A 14,010-nucleotide genomic window follows, 5' to 3' on the forward strand; every position below is an offset into this window, starting at 1 on the left:
TTTACTCATAATGACCTTTTTATTTCTGAAAGATATGTCACCTCAAATTCTTTTTAGGAAAAGTTGAATATAAATGAAGAATTAGAGTTCGTTATAATCTAAATAAATCACAGGGATGTAAAGTATAGCATAGGGAATATAGTCAATAATATTGGTGTTTTTTTCTTGTAGTTTCATTGAGATATAATTGATATAATCATTGTATAAGTTTAAGGGGTATAGTGTAATGACTTGTCATCCATATATTCTAAAATGATTACCACAGTAAGTTTAGGTAACATCACCTCATGTAGTTTTCTTGTGATAACAAATTTTAGGGTTTAGTCCCTAAGCAATTTTCTTTTCTTTAAAGATTTTATTTATTTATTTGTCAGAGAGAGAGAGAGAGAGCACAAGCAGGGGGAGTGGCAGGTAGAGGGAGAAGCAGGCTCCCAGATGAGGACCCTGGCATCATGACCTGAGCTGAAGGCAGACACTTAACTGACTGAGCCACCCAGGCATCCCAGCCTCTAAGCAATTTTCAATTGTACCATACAGCAATGTTAACTATAGTCATTATGTTGTACATTACACTTCCAAAACTTATTTATCCTATAACTTGAAATCAAAAGGTGCAAACTTCCAGTTATAAGGCAAGTCCATTGAAAGGTTTTAATGAAAACATAAAATGGTTTCATGTTCAACAGACCTAGAATTGAAAGCTACCCAGCAGTAAAGTTTGAGCAAATTTCTTTTTTTTTTTTTTAAGATTTTATTTATTTATTTGACAGAGAAAGACACAGTGAGAGAGGGAACACAAGCAGGGGGAGTGGGAAAGAGAGAAGCAGGCTAACCACCGAGCAGGGAGCCTGATGTGGGACTCGATCCCAGGACCCTAGGATCATGGCCTGAACTGAAGGCAGTCTCTTAACCAACTGAGCCACCCAGGCGCCCCTTGAGCAAGTTTCTTAAGCTCTACGATCCTCAATTTACTTATCTTGCAAGGACTTATGTATCCTTACGGATTGGTAAGCAGCAACACTAGAGAATATAGTCAATAATACTGTAATAACTCTATGGTGACAGATGGTAACTAGACTTTTCATGGCAAGCATTTTGTAATGTATGTAAATGGTGAATCACTAGGTTGTATACCTAAGACTAATCAGATATTGCATGTCAACTATACTTCAATAAAAAAGTATTATTTATGATGAGGTAGTTAATTAAGCTAAACAACAATGGAATAATTAAATAACCACAGAAGACATAAAAATATGTGTGTATACATATATATTCATATGCATATATACACAAAGATATATGTGTTTGTGTATGTATATGTATGTATACATCTGCACATATGGTACAACATATCACAAAGGGAAAAGTATGCAGTGAATGATAAAGACAATTCATAAAATGAATCATAAGAGAAAAATCACAATGTGCTGAAGAGGGCTGTGAGGGCTTCATCCATTAGTTTATAAATTCCACAAACATTTGTCACGCTGCTTCTTAGTGCTAGGCACTGGGCTAGATGATTCAAAGTTGCATTAGGCAATAGCTCTGTTCTCAAGGAGTTTTCAGTCCAGTGGGGCAGGATATGGTGGGCAGACAAGTACATTTATTATACGAATGTGTTATAAGAGGAACACTGGATGCTAATGAGAGTCCGAAGCTGGCACGCGAAGCATGGGAAACATTTGGAAAGACAGAAAGGCCGTGCCGTACATCAGTCACCACCAAAACAGGGGTGGAGATCAGGAGAATGAGGGGGTAGATTTGAAGACAGCATGCATACTGGTATGTCTAGAAGAGAATGTTTGCAGAGAGCCCTGAATAGGTGTCTTATTCCAGTAAGAAGTCTATTCCCAGTGTTAATTTTGTATTTCTCTGAACTATTTTCTGTCACTTCCTTGGCAACTTTTATATAATCATTAAAATGTAATTCCGAGTGCAAGATGGTGGTAGAGTGATTGCAGAATGGCCACCCCCGAATCCACACCCCTTGCAGTGTGAGCTTACAACTTCTCCCTGGGGAAGGTGGAGGCAATTCCTTCCACTCTTGAATCTGGGCCTGACCTTCTAACTTCTTCAGGCTAATAGTTTAGGGGAAGTTATAGTATGCCAGGTCTGAACCTCAAGAAAACTCGTGTACTTTTTCCTCTCTTTTGGAATCCTGCTTTGCCATGAGAACAAGTCCAGGCTCATGCCCTGGAGGATGAGAGGCCATGAGAAGCAGCAATAAATCATCCCAGCCAAGATCCCAAATGTGTCAAAGAGTACAGCAACAATCAATAAACTACCTCGCAGACCAGCAGCTGACCAAGATGAATGAGGGAGCCCCACTGAGCCCAGCTCAAATCAGCAAACCACCCAGTTGACCTGAAGACTCATGAAAATTGATAAATGGCTGATGTTTTATATCACTAAGTATTGAGGTATTTTATTATGCAGCCATAGCTAACCAAAGAATTTAGGGGAAAAAAGGAATCAAGGTATTATGGAAACAAAAGGGAAAATGGGAATAAAGTGCCTTCATAAAGTCAAAGAGACCTCTATTCTCAGCTTTATTGTTAACTGTCTGGTGCCCTTGAGCAATTTATGTGAGTACTTTGGACTTCAGTTTTCATATCTGTGGTTTAGATAAGAGTATTTCTGATTAAGAATGGAAGAGTAGGGGCACCTGGGTGGCTCAGTCGTTAGGCGTCTGCCTTCGGCTCAGGTCATGATCCCAGGGTCCTGGGATCGAGCCCCGCATCAGGCTCACTGCTCAGCGGGACGCATGCTTCTCCCTCTCCCCCTCCCCCTGCTTGTGTTCCCTCTCTCACTGTGTCTCTCTCTGTCAAATAAATAAATAAAATCTTAAAAAAAAAAGAATGGAAGAGTAAAGCATTTTTATTTCACTTCTCTCTTGAAACACACCAGAAAAAGAATAATAGAGAGAAACATTCCATCTATAAAGAGAAAAGAGTACTCCACAAAATTGAGAATATGTCTATACAAAAGTTTGCAAGTAAGTTCATAGCATCACTATTCATAACAGCCAAAAAGTGGAAACAACCCAAATGTCCATCGGAAAATGAATGGATGAATAGCATGTGATATATCCACACAATGAAGTATTATTTGGCAATAAAGATAAAGTACTGATTCACGCTGCAGCATGAAGGATCCATGAAAACAGGTGAAGTGAAAGAAGCCAGACATAGAAAATCACATATTGTAGGATTCCACTTCTTTGAAATGTCCAGAATAAGCAAATCCATAGAGATAGTCGAGTAGTGGTTTTCAGGGACTTGGGGGAGGAGATCTAATGGAAGTGACCACTAACAGATATGAAGTTTCTTTTGGGGGCAAAAAAATGTTTTGGAATTAGATAATGGTGATGGCTATACAATATCATGAATATACCAAAAAGAAAAGAAAAACCCAACCCCACTCAGTTTTATACTTTAAAGGGATGAATTTTATGATATGTAAATTATATACCTAGTTTTTAAAATGTAAAAAAATAAAATAAAATAAATGTCTGGCTCAGTCAGAAGAGCATGCAACTCTTGACCTTAGGGTTGTGAGTTTGAGCCCCACATTGGGTGTAGCGATTACTTAAAACAAACAAATAAACAAACTTTTAAAAAATGTAAAAATAAAGACAAGAAAAAAGGAGCTACAACCTCAAATCACAGACTAAGAAATACAATGCCCCAAACTACCAAATCTGGACTAAAATGATGAAGCATTACCACAGTCGTGATACTGTATGCAAGAATTCTGCTTGCAATGCTAAAGGAAGAGAGTGTGAGCTTCCAATGAGAAATTAGATTTTAGGAATTTAGTTGTGGGATACACTTGTAAGGCCCAAGGACAAACATATTTCTTGAGAGGATGATGGAAAGAACAGATCTTAGTAGAACCACAACTGTCCCAGAGCACATCTTCCTCCCTCCCTTACAGTATTATCCAATGTCTAGCCGTCTCTATTCAAAATGAGAGTTAGGGACCAGCTTGAGATCTATTCGCAGAGTTTAGCTAAGTTACTCCAGGCCATTGCTACCTCAGCATCCATTTTATTTGGTCAGGTGGCCTGCAGCGACCTTAAATGGACACTAGTCCCTCATGCAGGCACATGCCCTAGAGAGCAGCGCTCAGAGTTATTACAAGCAAATGCAAGTTCCTGATGTGATTTCCCCAAGTCCTTGTGATCAACAGTCTGCCTTGCCACCCAGCGCTGATATGCCTTGTGTGTCGCTTAGATAAAACCCTGATCTTTGAGTTTGAATTAACCAATCCAGCCTTCATCTGGAAACCTTAAATCACTCCTCCCATAGATCCTAATAAAGGCATATGCCCCAGGTCCTGCCTCATTCTTTGTCTGCACCCTGCCTTGACCTCACCACTTGAGGTTCCTGAAAGTATGTTGTGCTTTTCCTCCAGGGTCTCTGAGTAACAAACTTCTCTATTTCAATGTCTCTTGTGGCCTCTTGTTGAACTTATCATCGGCACCCTGTGCTCCACTTAAGAAATGTTGATTTAACAAAATGTGACAGCTCTTGATAGATATTACCAAATAAAAATGAGGGAATGAAAGAACATAAGTAAAAAAGTAGATGAAAAAAATATCCTGCAAGAAGATTCCCAGGGAGACATAGTTCTCCATATTTTAAAAGAAATGACATGCACCATAACAACTCAAAAAAGAAAGAAAGAAAAGAAAAAGGAAAAGGAAAAACAGCCTGGAATCAAATAAAATATACAAAAGTTCAAGGATATTGCAAGACAACAGAAGGAGATGAAAAATTAACTGACTGAGTCTAAGGAAAAAATGGAATAGAAATATAAAAGCATTATTGAATTGAAGGGCATATTAGTAGTAACAAACGTTTAAACATCACTGCTAAAAATGTGATTGGGATCATGATGGTCAGGTTTGAGAATATCATTCAAAACAAAATGAAAAAGAACAAAGAAAATGATTGTAGGGGAGTTGATAGATATGGAAGACATACAAAGGAGATGAAGTAGCTGTTGACACTGTATTAGGTTCCTGTGGCCGCTGTAACAAATTATCCCAACCTTAGCAGTTTAAAACAACATAGACTTATTATCTTACAGTTTTGGAGGTCAGATGTCCAAAATGGGCTTCACTGATCTAAAATCAAGGTGTTTTTAGAGCTGCATGCCTCCTGGAGGCTCTAGGGGAGAATCATTTCCTTGCCTTATCCAGCTTTCAGAGGATGCCTGAATTACTTGGTTCATAGTCCCTTTTTTAATTTTCAAAGCCAGCAGTGTAGCAGCTTCAAATTTCTGACTCAGTTTCCATCCTCACACATTCTTCTCTGATTTTTGAAGGACTCTTGTGATTAAATCGGAATCACTTTGATAATCTAAGATAATCTCATCATCTCTAGATCCTTAATTGCACTTACTAAGGTCCTTTTCCATATAAAATACCAGGTTCTAGGGATTAGGGTGTGGGCATATTTTGGGATGGGAGTGGGGAGCATTGCTCTGCCTACCATAGAAACCAGCACATATCCTGGTTAAATTTCAGAAGTTTAAGGATGAAAAAATCACATGGGAATCACAGGCAGGAAAGGTAAGTGAAATACAAAAAAAAAAGTTTGCCTCCTACTTTTCTCTGGAAATAATAACAGAAGACTAAAGTAATATTTATAAACAGCTGTGAAGAAAAATTGGGACTCAAGGATTTTATACCCCCCTAAATTGTCCTTCAAGTGTAAAGACAAAACAAACATTTCAAGTATACAAGCCATCATGCCCATGAATTCTATTTGGGAAAAGGAAATACCTGAGGATGAAGTCCAGTCATTTCAGAGTTGAATAAAAATAAAGAACCCAGGAACAGAAAAGTTAGGACTGATGGTGAATTTGAAGGCATTTAAACATAAAACTAAGACCAAAAGTGTGCACTGTGGAGCACACTTTTAGAGTCCCACCCAGAAGCCCTTAACCAGATACCCCAGAAGAGCCAGAGTGCCCATTTCCCAGTTGCTGTGAATATTAGACACTAATGTACTAATAGTTACCAGCCACTCCTTCTCCAGAGAATTGCCCTCAACTCTTATAAGAGATTTCTTGCCAGGGAAGTTATGTCTACCCCTATGCAACCAAGGACAAACTTACAGCCAATGACTGACCAATATGGGAATACACCCTTGTGATGTGGCTTCTACTCCAGAGCTCAGCCATGGGTTGGGGGTGAGACTAGCCCTTACTTAAGGTCACATCCTTGCTATCCTGCTGCATCCCCTTCATGACGGGATTTTCCTAAAGAAAAATGGATCTCCTCCTCAGGTTCTGCTTTGGGCTTGACATACATGCACTATGGTTTGATAGTCCTTGTACTCATTCCTTCTTCTCTTCCCTTGTTTTTCAAATATTTATCAGTTCCTTATTGTGGGCAAGTCATTTGCTTTTATGGAGCCAAACATCAGGAAGCTGTGGTGAGACTGTGAGCACTCACTTTAATTATTTCTTTAGAAGTCAGTCTTGGTCAAGAGATCTTTACATCCAGCTTTAAAACAATCTTGACTTATATATTTAGTCTGGTCAATCAGTTTCACAATTCAGCAAAAATAGGAATAAAAGAGAATTTCCATGCTTTCTGCAAGCAGGATCTTTACCCTTATGAGTAATCTCTTCATAAAGCTCTTCTAAGATTCTTTGCATACACCCACCCACCTAGGACACTCTCTAGCTCCATTTAAACAGGAAGTTAATATGAACTCATAACTCTTAAGTTTATTATGTCTGTTCTTACAAGCAGAAACAATACTTGAGGTTGAGGACATAGAGCTGAATTGGGTTAATTAGTCAGTGTTACTAAGCAGTTAACTTTATGTGCCTCCCAGGATGGCTCATGGATTCCCACGATACTGACTGTAGCAGAAAAACTAAAGAATCCTTTACTTATGGTACTTCTACAATTTATAATTTCGAAAGAGTTTAGGAGCTAAGAAATGGCTTATCTTAAAATTTCTTTTCAATAGCCATGAGCTATTGAACTAACCGCAAAGCTGCTGTACAACAAAGCTGCTCAGTAGAAAACAAGAGGTGGGTGATAACAGCGAAACCATAAGCTGCATTCTCCATACCTGTCTGGAGAGTAGTTAGCAAAATCTTCAGGAAGCAAGCGAGTGGATGGAATGGGCCAGTAGGTGGTGCTATTGCTATGTGGATGCCCCGAAAAAGACAAGAACACGCTGTGGGAAAATATTGCCAGAAAAAACACAGGACAAGAACACACCCCCAGCTTATGAATTCTTCAAGAGGTGCATTGTCGTTTCCTCATAATTCCTGTCTGAGCTTGAACCATAACCTTATCATTAACTCATTGAGTTTAATTGTTCAATTTTTGTGTCTCAGGCCAATGCCATAGCCAACATGTCCATTTCATACACATAATGTAAGGAAGGATATCTATTTCAATAGACCTCTGATGTTTCTCACCTGACTTGAAAAGACATCTTAAGCCACATGCAGAAGTAAATATACACCGTGATAGAGGTCTTTAAAAATGGAGGACAGTGGAGGAGTGCCTGGGTGGTTCAGTCATTAAGCGTCAGGTCATGATCCAAGGGTCCTGGGATGGAGCCCCACATCGGGCTCCCTTCTCAGCGGGAAGCCTGCTTCTCCCTCTCCCACTCCCCCTGCTTGTATTTCCTCTCTCGCTGTCTCCCTCTCTGTGTCAAATAAATAAATAAAATCTTAAAAAAAAAAATAGGGCACAGTGGAAAGCTCTGGGGGGTGGAGGGCATCTGATTTCTACAACTTTCGGTAGAATGATTCCACAGTAACTTTTTTGGGGGGGGATAATTCAGATGAAATAATTCTTTAATTTCCTAAACTAAAATGACAAGTTTCAATAAAGTTTTGTAAAATTTGAAATAGTTCTCACAAGGAGCATTAGTTGTGGGGAGGGAAAAAGAGAAATGTAGGTAGTTAATAAATCGTGAGGAATTTTTCAAGTATTGTTTTATGCACGGAGAATGGATTTTTTTCTTTCTTCCTTTGTGATGGGATTAATCATCTTAGTGTTAGTTTTCTGAAATCAGTCTTCATGGTTTGAAAAGAGGCCCAGGTGCAGAAAGGAAGTCACCTTGGGATAAAAATTTAACACAAATAATCAACCAAATTGTGGAGATTTTACCACATTTGGCATGCATTTTAAGACTGATTTGCGGAGACAAATTACTTTTGACTCCAATGGTCTCACAAGAAGATATTGATCTCATCAAATGAATCTAGTAAGCATCCTAAATTATTGCTACCCTTCAAAGAATCACAATCAAAGAAAAATAAGTCACATTGTACAGCAAGGTAAAAAATAAGAAACAGCAAAAATAATGCTTCATAAATTTTATAAAGTCCTTTTTTAGGCAACTCATAGTCTTGCAACCTTTAGAGATAGGCCAAATAGCTAATGATGTTAGCTTATATTAATTGAATACTTACAGAACTAGTTCAGCATTTTACATCTATTAACTCATATAATCCTTGCAATGGCCATATGAGGCAGGTCATATTATTGTTCTCCTTCCCTAACAGAAGACATTGAAGTACAGAAAAGTTTAAGTAGCTTCCCAAGAGTGTACAACTAGTAATCAGCATCGCTGCAATTAAAACCCAGGCAAACTGACTTGTGCAATCATTCAATCGTTATTTTTAAAGACAAAAAGCACAATGAAGTTTATATAATAATCTATTAAAGGTGGTATTGAATTTAGAACTAAGGTCTTAGTGATTTATGGCCTGATGGTCTTCCCTGAATTACATTCCATCTTGATTTGAACAATCCCAGGCGTGTCAAAAATTACATTCCCCTTGAATATAAGTGCCATCTAGACTGTATCAGTCTAGCTGTTCTATCACAGATACTTCTCTGCACTTGACCAGTAAATTGAGTTATTCTGCTCTCCCAGATATTAGCTCCCACCTGAGAAGTTTACTGTGGCTGGCTTAATGCTGCCATCAGTGGATAAATGCTAAGAGAGAAATCTCTAGACTACCTTCATTCTGTCAAGAAAAGGGGAGAGTATGAGATCACCTTTGGGTACAGGCATCTAGCTCCTAAAAGCAACATGACCAATCTCCAATATTTTCCAAAGGACAAGTGAAAAGGATAGGCCAGCAATGCAGAAATCCAAATCTCAAGAAATAAGACAGCACTCTTACTGGCCAAAGGTTTGCTGACCTTTTTTGGTTTATGCATGTTTGGACGGTTCTTAACAGTTCCTATAAAGGATACTGATTTTATCAGTCAGCTTAGACTGAGTTAAGCTACAGTAACAAAAGATACCTTCTACCCTCAGACCTTAGTATCTTACAACAGAATTTTCTTCTTGCTCATTTTATATGACAGTCATAGGTTGGCTTTGGCTCTTCTGGAGCCCACTCAGGCTGAATGAGCAGGCTCCGTCTGGGACCTGCCAGCCCCCCGGCTCTGGGAAAAGAATGATGGCAAAATCCCATAACAGCTCCTAGAGCTCTTGCTCACAACTCACATCTAGCATTTCTGACCACATTTCATTGGCCAAAGCAAGTTGCATAGCCAAGCCTGATGTCCATGGGCCTGAAAGGTTTAATCCCCTCACAGGGAGTAAGAGTTACCTAATATTGGGAACAATAATACAATCCTCAGACTTATTGAATTACATTGTATAGGTTTAGGGAGGCGCCTGTCTGAATAAATTAACAGGGTAAAAATGCAAGCCTGCTCCAGCAGCTTCAATTTAATGTCATGAAAGAAATATGAAAGAAGCCCCAGCATTGAAGTTCCTCTCAACCTTTCCCTGCAGTAGTCATGTCAAGCTGTGGCAGTTGACTGCAGAAGGCAAGCAGCAGAGCTCAGGGGGCTTCTGAGCCCAAAGTGCAATCACTCCTCCAAGCACCGACTACCCAGCGTGGGCCAGGTCACACAGCTTCTTATCTTGTCACATTGGCAAAAAGCCAGGCCTTGCTTTTAACTCACAGCATTGCGATTCTTTTCAAGTACATTGCCAGGACTTTATGAAGATTGATGGAGTGCTGGGAAGTCATTGGGTTGAAAGTCCAGATGTACATAAATCACGTCACAGCATCATTTAATTCAGAATTTTTCTGCCCAAGTCATTATGGGATGGAAGTGGAGAGATTTATAGCGAGTCTTTGGGGATTTGCTGATCTGAAAGGCAAGAGATATTAAATGTATAATTTTACTTCAGGAGTCACTGCAGTTGTTTTAAATCGACTGAGACCTTGATTGCTGCTGATTTAAAATGTATTTTAAATGATTGGAAATATATTTGGGAGGGGCACTTTACGATGCAGAGTTGAGTGTGATGTTTGGTGGTCCAAACTAAGATCTCATTTGCACAAAGAAAGAAATCTATCCATCAATAAAAATTATGTCAGCAAACCTTTTATTTTAAAGCACTGTTCTCGACCTTAACTTGTTCTACATCTACTGATTTTTACATAAATCTACTTTGGGATAAGAACCCAAGATCTTCATGCTGGATGAGAGAATTTCCCACATCCTTCTAGTCTTGAGTCTGAGATCAGTCTACATTTAAAATCATCCCAGTTTTCACATCGAGGGACATGAAAGGCTACAATCCCAATTTATGTCCTCAGGGTGTCACACTAGCCAGGCACCCTGAGTTTTAAGCCTGCAAAATAGGTGAGGTTTGCTATAGTTTTCTTTTTTTTTATTATGTTAATCACCATACATTACATCATTAGTTTTTGATGTAGTGTTCCACGATTCATTGCTTGCACATAACACCCAGTGCTCCACGCAGAACATGCCCTCCTTAACACCCACCACCAGACCAACCCATCCCCCACCTTTAGAACCCTCAGTTTGTTTTTCAGAGTCCATAGTCTCTCATGGTTTGTCTCCCCCTCTGATTACCCCCCTTCATTCTTCCCCTCCTGCTATCTTCTTTTTTTTTTTAACATATAATGTATTATTTGTTTCAGATGTCCATTGACAGATGGATAGATAAAGAAGATGTGGTATATATATACAATGGAATATTATGCAGCCATCAAAAGGAATGAAATCTTGCCATTTGCAACGACATGGATGGAACTGGAGGGTATTATGCTGAGCGAAATAAGTCAAAGAGAGAAAGACATGTATCATAGGACCTCACTGATATGAGGAATTCTTGACCTCAGGAAACAAACTGAGGGTTGCTGGAGTGGTGGGGAGTGGGAGGGATGGGGTAGCTGAGTGATAGCATTGCTATAGTTTTCTTGGAGCCCAACCATTTCTGTCTTGCTTCCTTTATTCAAATCTCTTGATGTTCTCTAATGCTTCATTTTCCCTTTTCCTATCAAACCTATTCTTTAGAATAAATTATTTTTATTAAAAATTTTCCAGCAGATCTCCATACCTCACTGACAAGAAACTATATCTGTTAGCATAGGCCACGGCATGCAACTGTCAATTAAAAAACCAACATTTTAGCAAAAGGAATGATGTTCTAATGGGAAATTAAAGACAATTAAAAGCGAAAGTGGGGTACATTTCTCTCTTTTGTAAAAATCATACAGTGGAGAAGATATAAAAGCAATGATCCAAAAGGACAATTGGTTTGTACTGATATTACATTTCTGCCACCCCTTTGAAAAATTTACAGGAATTTTTTTTTTTTTTTTTAGTGTTTGATCAGGAATTTTTGATAGAACAAATTCTTAAGGGAAGAGAAAAGTTTCTTCCCCAGTGTGACCTCTGAAAATACTATCAGGAAGGAAAGTCTACACTTGTATTTTTTTCTAATTAATACTAAAATTAATTTAATTTTATATACATAACATATTTGAGAAATTTTGAATATACACATTCATCAAGTGGTTTATGTAAAATTAATTTTATTAAATGTTCCTTAAAAAAACTGTTTTTTATTGCAATTACAATAGAAAATTTGTATTTTTCCTCTATTACTTCTCTAGCAGCTTTGTAAAAATCAAGAGTTTGAATTTATGAGATAATATTTAAAGGTGTTTGATTTTGAAGTTCGTTGTTGGTTCTTTCAGTTAAGGACATGCTTCTTCAGTAAGGTGAGTAAGCACAACCAGTCTCTCTCGTTGTTAAATTGGAGCATGTGTGTATTATTTAAGCTACATATACCTGTATTAACCATCACAATGCATGGTTGCAGTGTAATTGTACAATATAAACCTATACAATATAATTTAAATAAAAAATTATTTTACATTTATTGTTTAATCTCATCTGCAGAAAACCACCAATTCCTAACATTGAGATTTAAACTAAAAAAAATGCACTATTGATCACTATAAGACATTTTATAACTTTAACCTCCATTCCCAATTATAATTACCTACTATTCCTTTCCTATATGTGGAAGGGTATATTATTTTGTTTGTTTTGGGTTTTTTTTAAAAGAGTTTATCTATTTATTTGAGAGAGAGCGAGCAGAGAGAGAGAGAGCATGAGCAGAGGGAGGGGCAAAGGGAGAGGTAGATGCAGACTCCCCGCTGTGATCATGACCTGGCCAAAGGCAGATGCTTTTTTTTTTTTAATATTATTTTATTATGTTATGTTAGTCACCATACATCATTAGTTTTTGATGTAGTGATCCACGATTCATTGTTTTCATATAACAAAGGCAGATGCTTAATCGCTTAATGGACTGAGCCACTCAGGTGCCCCAAAAAGTATATGGTTTTTGAGCTTTATTTAAATTATTCTCCTCACTTTGTTCTTTGGATTTTTGCCTCCAGTCCTTCCACCTAATCTATTCTTTAAAAAGTATCACAATCTTTATTTACTGCACATTATCTTTTATTTGTATGTTACCAAATGTTTCCTTAAAGAATAATAGATGGACTTGATAATAAAAATTCGGACCATACAAAAGGGCACAAAATGAAAACATGAAGTCTTTCCTTCACCCCACACCTGTCCTACTCTCCAGAGAACTAATTTAACATTTTTTTGGTTTTGGTACTCCTTGTGATTAGCTCTAAAATTCTAGACCAGTGCTATCCAATAGGAATATAATGCAAGCCACAATTAACTTCTTTAGTAGTTATATTTAAAAGGGTGAAAATAATTTTAAAGTTATATTTTATTTAATCCCATTTAACCAAAATGTTGTCATTTCACATATAGTCAACATAAAAACTATGAATGAGCTATTTTAAATTCTGTGTTTTTTTAATGTTAAGTGTATTTCATACTTAGAGCGCATTATCAATTCAGACTAGCTACATTACAAATGTTCAATAGTCCCACGTGGTTGGTGGCCACCGTATTGTACATCACAGGTCTAGATAATATACTTATAAATCTAGTTTGTTATTTAGCAATTTTAAACAGTATTTGCTGATTTCTTGCCATGAAAATAAAAAATCTAATACCTTTTACTACCCATTGTATCTTACAAATCTTGTTAAATTTGTATTTTCGGTTCTCCCATTGGTCCTTTTTATTATTTGTAAAACTATACCAAATCTTTCTTTCTTTTTTTTTTAAAGATTTTATTTATTTTATTTGAGAGAGAGAGAGGGTGAGTGAGCATGAGCAGGGGTTGGGGGGCAGAGGGAGAAGCAGGCTCCCCGCTGAGCAGGGAGCCTGACATGGGGCTCGATCCCACAACCCTGAGATCATGACCTGAGCTGAAGGCAGATGCTTAACCAACTGAGCCACCTAGGTGCCCCCAAATCTTTATTTCTTACACTAATTGTAAACAGGTATCCCTTGAATTTCAACTGTGCAAGATGTGGAAATTTATATTCCCTCACTTCTCTTCATCTCCCTCACTACACCTCTATTACTTTTAAAATTGCCAAGGGTTCTAACCTATGCATTCTGTTCTATCACTATAATAAATTTTCTTGTTGTGTTTTAGGTTTCCAGAAATGTAAAACTAGTAGATAGCATTCAGAATGTTAAGAGCTTAGAAATATTTGTAAAGACCAGCAGTGTGATTAAATCCTTTGGAAATACAGTTTCACTCTTAATCTATGCTAGGTGGAGCAGAACATTCT

This window comes from Leptonychotes weddellii, chromosome 10 (assembly GCF_054177405.1).
Source record: "Leptonychotes weddellii isolate Sample4059 chromosome 10, ASM5417740v2, whole genome shotgun sequence".
NCBI classification, from domain to species: Eukaryota; Metazoa; Chordata; class Mammalia; order Carnivora; family Phocidae; genus Leptonychotes; species Leptonychotes weddellii.